This window comes from Xyrauchen texanus, chromosome 7 (assembly GCF_025860055.1).
Source record: "Xyrauchen texanus isolate HMW12.3.18 chromosome 7, RBS_HiC_50CHRs, whole genome shotgun sequence".
NCBI lineage: Eukaryota > Metazoa > Chordata > Actinopteri > Cypriniformes > Catostomidae > Xyrauchen > Xyrauchen texanus.
The window spans coordinates 22,661,765-22,670,060 of record NC_068282.1 but is presented as its reverse complement, the minus strand read 5'-3'; the positions used below and the strand labels follow the sequence as shown (position 1 = coordinate 22,670,060).

At 38.0% G+C, this 8,296-nt stretch overlaps 1 protein-coding gene across 1 annotated transcript in view; it reads left to right on the top strand.

The window, feature by feature from the left end:
- The first annotated feature begins 3,207 nt into the window (after positions 1 to 3,207).
- LOC127646402 (KN motif and ankyrin repeat domain-containing protein 4-like) overlaps positions 3,208 to 8,296 on the top strand; it is a 122,910-nt gene continuing 117,821 nt past the window's right edge. Inside the window, exon 1 of the mRNA XM_052130014.1 lies at positions 3,208 to 3,360. The gene's annotated coding sequence lies outside the window, so the exon portion shown is untranslated. The remainder of the gene's footprint in view (positions 3,361 to 8,296) is intronic.

Here is an 8,296-nt window from a genome sequence, read left to right as displayed (position 1 = left end):
GTTTTTGAATTTGATTTAATAAAATTATTTTTATGTATAATCGTGTCAATGTATGCTAATTAAAACATATATGTGTGTAAAAGGTTTTAAAACATTTACAAATGTCCAGAACGGGTAGAGATGCGTTACATTCAAAAATTTTAAGTGCAGCACATTGAACATTTCAACTTTAACATACAGATTTATTTATGTGATCTGGGAAGCTATCTAAACTCTGCCATATCCTTGTTGCAGACTTGTGTTGTAACATCCAATTTACTGTCACAAATTTGGCACGTTACTTGATTTTAATCCTAAATAGATTTGTTGAAGGTCTTGTGTGATTGCGAATCCAGATGAACAAACGGAGCGGATTTACAGATGCTGGGAAGAACACTCAGAGTCATGCTGATGATCGTTAAGATGCAGCCATTTTATAATTCTTTTATAAATTGTTTTAGTTCTGTTAGGCTTCTTAAATGTGTAGTAGTTAAGTGGTCGAGGAAATAAACGGTTTCCCCGAAAGGAGTCGACTCCAGCTTTGGAGTCGATTCCAACGTTTCTAGTCAATTCTCGATTCCCAACGCCTCGGAATCGAATCAGTTTGGAATCGATTCCCAGCCCTATTCATGATCCAAAGTCAAACATCACCAGCTACCTGTATATGGCTGATTTCTGTTCAGGTTTCTGTTTAAGCATGATTTTAAAGGGGGAAAAGTTTTGATTCCAAAAGAAAACAAAATCTAGATTTAAAGAATAGATCAAAACAGATATAAACATTTAGTGTGTCTTTTCAATTACTTATTCCTAATTACTAGTGTTGAACATGTTGCATTTGCCAGAATATCTGCCTCACCAAGACAATTGAACTGTTCTCAACAACAATTTATCAAAACCAGATAAATTCTTCATTGAACGTTCTTAAGAACTTAAAACACATTTTCAATGACTGTGGTATTAATGTGTACAATTTGGATTTCTTAATAATGATCAGAGATGCAAAATCATTAGAGGTGTAAAAAGGAGAGAAAGCATGTTTTCCAGGTGTATTTTCTCTTTTTTATTATTATTATTATTTGTATTGTTGTAGTCAAACTTTATTTTCTTAAATGATTAAGGTTTAAGTTCCGTTCATTTGGGGGAGGGGTCTTTTTTTCAGCTTTAGTACAGAACAACATACAGGACGTCCTGGCTAATAAACAATATAATAAATACAGTTTGTATTTGCAACCATACAAACTAGGGAATTTCTAGGCCATACCAGCAATGATGTGCAAATTGTAATGTTGTTTCGCTTTTCAATAAATAAAATAGCTAATAATTTTCAATAAATAAATAGCTAATAATGCTGACATTTTCATGAAAATAATGCATGTTCTTCCATGGCCATCGCGATGAAGCAGTTGTTTGCCTCGAGAGCAGAGTGCTGATGTGAGACAGGTGTTATTTGCGCATACGACAGTAGGAGGCGCTCCTCACTCAAGTGAGTCTTGAGAGAGAATCCAAAGAGAACACGCATCAAAACCATCTCTCACTCTAAAAAATTTTAATAAAAGTAATTTTTTATTTTGCAGTTTATAGTCCTGAAACACTTAAATTTTTTTAAAGCACAAATATTTAATGTAGCATTTCAATCAATTTTAGTTTATAAATAATTTTGAGTGTGCAAGTGTTATATCGTCTGATGATCTGATTGATTTGGGTGAGAAAAGATCAAAATATAACTTCTTTTGATTCATGATTTCAAAAACTATACACTTCCTAGTGCTGGACGCATGCACAGAGCACTAGATGGTGCTAGGATGTGTAAATGAGTTTGAAATCATGATGGCCTAGGACACTAAAGATGTTGAGATTTACTGTGAAAAAGGAGTTATATTTTGGTCTGTTATCACCCAAAACCAATTGGATCACTTCAAGAGTCTTATGGATTATCTTTATGTGCTTTTTAGAGCTTCAACATTTTGTTTACCATTCACTTGCATTGTTTGGTCCTACAGAGCTGAGATATTCTTCTAAAAATCTTAATTTGTGTTCAGCAAACAAAGAAAGTCATTCACATCTAGGATGACATGAGGGTGAGTAAATTATGAGAATTTTCTTTTTGGGGTTAGCTCTACATATAAGATGATGTGATTACTTAGCGTTTCAGATCACCCTTTGCTTTTTATATAGCATACATTTTAAACATACTTTCAAACATATCTGCATATAAGAGACCTCTGTATGGGGTAGGGCTGGACTGGTAATCTGGCATACCGGGCATTTTCCCGGTGGGCCGATACACTTTGGGGCCGATCAGGGGTGAACTGGCCATCGGGAGAACCGAATGGGCCGAATGGGCTGCGATAAGCTAAAATGAGCTCTTATACGCATTATGCATAACAGACAACAAAAGGGCACCACAATATGCAAAAAAGGACAGCTTCCAGCCCTGGTATGGGGTAAAGTGCACATTGTCAGATGAAATGACAGCTGTGTCCTCCTGTGTAACATGATATATTCCATTTAAAACCATTTAAAATTGTGTTTTCTTGTTCTTAATGATTATGCATGCAGTTTTTTTTTTTTTTTTTTGCCTGAATTCATATACTGTAGATTGAAAGACTACATTCAGTATTTGTACTTGAGTATTTTTTCATTTTTGACCATGAGTCCTTGGACAGATCCATACTGTGTAGTGACTGTCAGAGGCAAAACATCCCTGAAATGAGGGTTCTGAGTCTGGAAATGCAAAGAAATGGACCAGCGCACTGAAAGAATGTGAGGCATGTCCTGCTCTCTCTGAACCCCAAATGAGCTGAGAGCTGTTTTTTAAATCACAACAAGCAGTCTCCTTTTGCACACTAACCCTCATAACCTGTCTTACTGCCTGAGATATAAACATTGTCAAGATATGTACACCAGCCAGATCATAAACTATCCAGACACTTTGATGATGTTGCTTCTTGAGACATAACTCAAGGAGCATATAGGAAATGTGGCAAAGCACCAGTTTAATCTTTTATCAGTGGACTATAAACACTTAATCCTCAAACATTTGTATGTGCAAAGTAGTGATGGGGAAGCTGGATGGGGGGTGCTGGCTGCTCTGTGTACATGTGTGTGCATCCGACCCTCTGTCTGCCATTGGATGAGCTCTGTGGGAGGGGGTGTGTTCAGGCTCACAGTATAGCACTTGTGTTATGAGAGCCTTCTGCCATCCCCTTCCACAAACCTCAAGAATAACAGTGTTGCAGCATTGGAGGCTGAATGTGTGTGATGCAGAGAGAGGAGAGCCTCTACCGCTGTTGTTGCTGCCTCCCTTGTGCTGGATTTCCTTGAAGGTTTGTCTTGCCTTTGAAGTGCCCAGGAAAAAATAAGCGGCCCCCAGAGACTGAGGTAAGTGATGTGAGATAATACATTCCTCCACTGTCAACTCCATTTTTCAACTTTTCTTTTTTTTTCTTTGTAAAATGCAAAACACCACTATACAAAACACAACACCCCTCACAGCCACCCCTTTTCTTTTTATTTTAGTCTGATTTATTTGCTGTTTTTCAGATAATATTTCAGTATTTCAGATTTCGACTGATAGTCCAGAATGGACCAAATCCTTTATTGCAGACCTGGCTCTTATTGATCTTCATTATTCTATGGCTGAGTTTCCCAAGCTGCCTACCTTGACAGCATTTTTGGACATCATAGGCGCATAAATGCTGTCTGGGTATCTTGCTAGGTTTTAAGATAGCCAATGTCTCTTGCTCTATTGTCATAGCACAAACGTATCATTTCATTCTACACTCGACAGTGCCATGTTACCGTTTACCTCCCCGCTGGGCTGTCCTAATGTCGACCAGCTGGATGTTTCTGTGTGTCAATCTGGCAGAGATGCGAGACACGCGAGCGGGGAGCGATGCTTTTGACTGTAGGGGCCCTTCAGACCGAACGTGTTTTTGCGCATGCAACGAATTTAACAGGACGCAGGTTGCAGCTGAATGATGCAGAAACCATACAGAATGTATAATGAACACGGCGCTCCTGCGCGAGACGCTGGAGCGCCATTAAAAGGATTAATGACGCCCGTCTAGCGCATGTTTATATAGGAAGGAAAAAGCAATCAAGAAAGAAAAAAAACGTAACGCGTACGGAAGCAAAAACAGCATTCTGTATGAAAGGCCCCGTAGTGCAGCGCGTCACGCGGTCTGCAACGCTGCTCGCGCAGCGGAAACGCGTGCAGCAATGATGGCTGGCTGTTGATGAGTGATCCAGAGGCGGTGAGCTTTGCTGGACGAGATCTCTCTGTTTTGCCGCGATGTCCGAGGCAGGATCCAGCCATAGAGACAGGTTACGGTTTCATCGTGAAACTTACTCTCTCTCGTGCCATCAGATGTGTATGACTTTCTTTCTACTGCTGAAAACAAATGAAGATTTTTAGAAGGATATTTCAGCTATGTAAGATAATACAATACAAGTGAAATGTGGCCAGAACTTTGAAGTTCCAAAAAGCGTAAAACAGCATAAAAATAATCTACATGACCAATATCTTCAGAAGTGATATCATAGATGTGAGTGAGAAACAGATCAATATTTAAGTCCTTTTTTCTTTAAATATTCACTTTCACATTCTTCTTTTGTTTTTGGTGATTCACATTTTTTGTGCAATTCGCCACCTACTGGGCAGAAAGGAGAATGTATAGTAAAAAAAAGGACTTAAATGTTGATCTCACCAACACATATCGCATCGCTTCTGAAGATATGGATTTAAACACTGGAGTCTTATGGATTACTTTTATGCTACCTTTATTTTTCGTTTTGGTCCTTTAAAGTTTTGGTCACCATTCACTTGCGTTTTATGGACCCACAGAGCTGAGATATTCTTCTAAAAATCTTTGTTTATGTTCAGCAGAAGAAAGAAAATCATACACATCTGGGATAGCATGAGGGTAAGTAAATGATGAGAGAATTTTCAATTTGGGCTGAACTATCCCTTTAAGCAATGTTTTAGCATAAGAAATGGCTTATTGACTGAAGCAAAATGAATAGCTCTATTGTAAATTAGTGGTCTACAGGGACAAAGATGTCATGTTGTATATTGTTGTGTCAACTGTGTTTACCTCATTGTTTATTCACTGAGCTCCAAGCCAAAAAGGCATACCATTCACCTGTTCAGTTGTACAATATATTATCTAATTGCACACAGCTCTTTTTCACTGGTTAAGTCTCTCTGGGAACTTTTTTGCCTGTTTGATGTTCTCAGGAATGCAGATAAATGGTAAGCATGTGACCCATGGGCCACCCAGGAATTATAAACCTCATATATTGCAAGAATTCTGAATTCCTGCAATCATGGCAGAAATATTGAGCCTTTCTTGGTGTGATGCACTTTACTCATTCTCCCAGTCCTATGTTGGATTCAGTCAAAGCAACACAAGCACAAACAATATTTTTAGACAGACTTTACAAATACACCTGGCCAGATTCCATCAGATACATTCAAAAGGAGATTAGAAAGAATGGCAAAACATGAATTAATTTATTCATTCATTCATGTTACTGGTTACAGGACTCAAATGTAATTGACCAAGTTATTTATTTTAATTAATTTATTTGGCTATTTTTTTGTATTTATATTTTTAAAGGACAGTTTGTTAAAAAAAAAAAAAAGAAACCCATTAAGACTTCTTGTAATTAAGAGCATAAACAACTAGAGAAATAAATGAGCGTTCCTGTGATCACTGATGTGGGCTTCAATGCATCAGTGACTAATGCCATTGCCTGAAACCCTGCCTCAGTAAGTTTTGAGACAGGCCATTAGTAGAATCAGTGACTATAAAAAGTTCTTGAAATCTACCAGATTTTGAACTTTCTGGAATATTGGTATTACACTAAAATGTAGGTATTGTGTGGGTAAAGTTTCTTCGTTTCTTGAATGTCTAAAGTGGTGGGCATGATAGATCTCATTGGGGAGGTTATGGAATTATACATAGCGAGGTCTCTTGGGGGTGCAGATGAGAAGCTCTGTGGTGGCAATTCATTGTCCATTCTTTTCTGCTGAAGGACATTTCTCACAGAGTGGAGATGGAAACAATGGCTGATTTGATGCCCTTTAGGTTTATTCCTCCATATGAGCATTAAGAAAATAAAAGTAGAATTAGATGGACCATACACAGAGGGACATGGACGAATTTCTTTTAAATCATAAATCATGTCCTTACATGCGAATTGCTGGCTGCTATCATGGATATAATGTTGTCATAATAAACACATTTGAACTTGGATTTGTATCAGAACCGGTATTTTCATATCATTGTGTTTTCTTGATCCCTGAGGGTCCAGTGGATGTGACTGTTTGGAAGGTGGAAACACTTTGGCCTCAAAGAACCCTTGCATATGTCTCAGACTAGATGATTTGGCTGAGTGTATAGCACATGATTAAGAGACTGGAGCAAAATAGCAATTTTGGACTGGCAAATGTTTAAGCCTTATTAGTACTGTATAACTTCAGATGAGATTTTGCCGTAAACGCCTTTATGCACCACTAAAACACCAAGTTGCTACTTTGCTTGGTAGACAGTAAAATAACTATATTTCTCGGTGATAGAATTGTTTCTTCTGATTATTATTATTCATACATTTAACTACTCTTATACAATTTATTGAATAATTTGCAGTTGATGCCATTGCTGAAAGTAATAAGTCACTCGAAGCTATACATTATAATGATTTACCATGGTTAAGGGTGTTTTAGACACTCATTTGTGAGCACTGAGTTGTGCCAAAGAACACCCCTTACCTGCGGTAAAATCAATGGAATGCCCAGCCTAAAGTGGCTTAGTGCTTATTTTTTTGCACTTAATGTACAAAATGTATTAATGCATTGCTTGAGCTAATCAGCATTTTTCCATTCAAATTTCATTTCACACATTATCTATCCCGAATAAACACCTGAACAATAGAATTGAAAATGTCAACCAGTAAGCTAAAGTGGACTGCATCTGATGTGAGAGCAGGAGATGATCATTTTGTGGGATTGGGTGGTTGTTACACTGAGCTGTCATTCTATTTTTTCCAACTCTCTATTAGTGAAGGCAGCACAAATGGGGTACATCAAGCAAAGGAATATAGATAAGAATTGTTACATATCAGCAGTGGTGGACAGTAACGAAGTAAATGTAATTTGTTACTGTATTCGTTAAGTAGCTTTTTTGCATATCTGTACTTTACTGAAGTATTTAAATTTGGGGAGACTTTTACTTTAACAACACTACATTTCAAAGTCAAATATCTTACTTTTTACTCTACTACATTTTCAAAATCAGTCGTTCTTTTTTATTTATGAGTGGATAAAAACGTAACTGGTCAAACGAGCCACCAATCACAGTACAGCGAGCGCGCCCTTTGTTTTGAACTTGCCTTGGCGGCATCTAATAAACGCGAACCAGGGGTGAGTTTCCCAAAAGCATCGTTAGCCAACTATGGTCGCAAGTTCCGTCATTATCATCATAGTTCAATGAGTCAGTGTTTCCCGAAACCATCGCTCCAACGAACATTCGCAAACAGCATCGCAGAGTTGTGTGGTTGGAACGACAGCTCTCGACCTGTGGTTAGAAGCAGAGTTTCTTGTTATTATAACATGTGGGCTTAATAAATTATTATCTTGAGCCAAATAAGCAAGATGACATTCAGTACAATCACTATCTTTTATTTAGAAGACATACAAATGTCCTTTATGTCTTTTAGTTTGTCAATAGATTTAAAGCACCGTTTTTGAAGAGTGCGCATGTGTGAAGCGTGCTCTAGTGCGTAAGAACGAGCCTATGATTGAATCTGGAAATAAAGCAAATAACTGAAAAAAATATGAGAGAGTCCTCAGATGACATGTCCGTAATTTATAGCAAAACATCTAGCATTAATTCGATCGCAAACAGATTCATTAAAAGTAGTTTTTACTCCACCACATGTGTGACATCATTAACCAACGTGGTTGAACAACCAATTTGCGACAATACGGTTTCGGGAAACAGTCGTGACTAGCAAGTTGATTTCTTCAACAGTGCATCGTACTACGGTAGTGGAGCAGCAAGTTACGTCGTTGTACAGGAAACGCACCCCAGAGCCGTTAAATATGAGAGTTGCATAAGCTACGTACACACTGCCAGCGACTTTATCGCTGCAGGTCGCCAGTGGCTGGCGGTGAAGTCGCTAGTGGGTGTTCCCACTACTGGTTGCCTAGTAACGTTTATAAATGACATTCACGGATGTCATTCCATTGCTGTTGACAGCGAATTTCTTTTCTTGCCACTAAAAACAAACATTTTGTAGGGAAAAGACTAAA